The 2176-nt window shown below is 32.2% G+C and overlaps 1 non-coding gene across 1 annotated transcript; it reads right to left on the bottom strand.

Moving 5' to 3' along the window:
• Positions 1 to 1559: 1559 nt before the first annotated feature.
• On the bottom strand, positions 1560 to 1631 carry Trnat-ggu. The gene has a single exon. It is a non-coding gene; the product is annotated as a tRNA-Thr (tRNA).
• Between the last annotated feature and the right edge of the window lie 545 nt (positions 1632 to 2176).

Raw genomic sequence — 2176 nt, 5'->3', positions numbered from 1 at the left:
GATTGTTTTCATGAAGAAATTCAGTTGGCGTTTCATATTTGGATAAAATTAGGATAATAATATCGCGATCTAATCTAGTCCATATAATGAAAATAAAGTTCTTAATTGTTATGAATTGAAATAACGTTCAATTATCTCTCTTTTTTTAAATCCTGTATTATTTAATATTTTGTTATTATAATAATAAAATATTTATCTTAAATGTCGTAAATTGAATAGCCCCAATAGGGTTCATATACTGTCACTGTGATGGTTTTAAGAACAATTTTGCACACATGGTTATTATGATAAACATTTTTAGGATCATGTGATGTCATTTCAGTTACGATTAAGTATAAAATTCAAACAATGACATTTTTGTACACTCACTTAACTGTATCTGTATACCAATTGAGGTCAATTGAAATGTTCTTTTCAACGTCAAGTGTGTTACGAACAAAAGGGTGTAAGTAAGTAGACAATAAAAGAAGCATAATATCTTAGTCAATTGTAAATTAGACAATTGGAAAAGGCTGATGAAGATGTTTCATACATTTACTTAAGTAAATTTAATTTGCAAAACATCTGTCACAATATTCTTTAACAACAAGCGTTATATTGGGTTCAATTTTAATTGTGAGCATCGTAGTCTCATTTTTTGTCGTAATTTCTAACCATAATTCGGGACTTGGTTGAACAAATTCTACTCTAAATATTAAAGTATTACATTTCTGAGTGTTACCAACATTGAGACGTCAAATCAATGAAGACAAATACTTCATAGCATGACTTTCAAAAAGAAAGTGTTGATCGCAAATTGAATAAAGTGGAGCTGCGAGGTTGTGAGATTGGTGCATGTATCCAAATAGGTTTATTACACAACCAAATTACACATTAGTCTATTACAAGGACCTTTTCGTGAAAGGAGTGTATGCTAAAATCATCAATATTGAAAGGCCGGTTGAAAATCGGTAATGTTGCAGTCTCCATAAAGATTCCGCTGCTCATAATTTGGATATTATAGGCTATAGTCTGTCACGCGATTGTTGTGAACCTTCTTCAACGTGCAGGTTAAAATCACGATGTGTTCCTTCACCTAAAACTCATGGTAAATTTCAAATTAAATTCGCACGTAAATCCGAAAACTCAGAGGTTTATAGGTACCTATTATAAAAATTAGAACACAGTTTTTGAATCCTAAGATCCCCGTCTAACAGGAAAGATCAGGATTATAGAAATTTTTTTTGTTTCTTTATTTCCTTTTGTCGCACCTAATTTTGTTCGAATAATGCTAAGGGCCTGAATTTTCTGAAGCAGAAATTCAACTATTCTTGAGAATGGTTTTATTGCACTAGCACTTGAATGTTGCGGTATTTCTGTTATTGGCTCAATTGCCATGTCCGTCTTCGTGACGGAAGCTGACTTGACTTCAAAGAAATATCTATTACGAGATATCACAGCTATATGCATTTTATTGACTTTCATGTTTTACTATCACGATATTCATTATTTTTTGTGAAATTACTCCACTAGGTTGTTATAATTATTAATACAAAGATCGAACACAGAGAAACAATCATTCGATCCGGCTGGATTCGAACAAGCGTCTTCAGCATACCAGGCCGACGCTCTCCCAACTAAGCTACGGAACGAACCAGCAGACTCAACGAACTTTTCTATGTGCTTGTTACAGATCTTTATTTTTGGTTTTTTAACAACTTTTTGCCGTAGCGCCATCTGTGACAAATCTATGATGTCTACTATATATTGAAGAATTAAAATGGTTCTTGGTATTCCTCTCATTATATATAATATGCTATTTGCTGCATGTATTTACATGTTATTGGCTCAATTAATATGTCCGTCTTCATGACAGAATAAATCTACACGGTTATATAAAATATACATTTTAAAATGAGTATTTTACATAACGTGTTGATTACTGCGTTCATACGTAGACAAATGGACTATGAAACCTCTTTATAACGACTGCTATAAGCTTTTCTTGTGAATTATTAAGTAATCGTTTTACAAATATTTTTTTATTAACTCCAGAATACTGTTTTCGCTGTTTATGTACATATTTTCCTATTTATAAACTTTTTTTTATAATACCAAATGACGGGACGAACAAGTCATGCACCTGCAAGCAACACGCCTGTCCACTCAGAACTTTAAATAGCAGAAATCTGAGGGG

This window comes from Hyposmocoma kahamanoa, unplaced genomic scaffold, assembly GCF_003589595.1.
Source record: "Hyposmocoma kahamanoa isolate Upper Pololo Valley unplaced genomic scaffold, ASM358959v1 94, whole genome shotgun sequence".
In the NCBI taxonomy this organism is placed as follows: Eukaryota; Metazoa; Arthropoda; class Insecta; order Lepidoptera; family Cosmopterigidae; genus Hyposmocoma; species Hyposmocoma kahamanoa.
The sequence above is the reverse complement of the archived record's forward strand: the minus strand, read 5'-3'. Positions and strand labels throughout refer to the sequence as shown.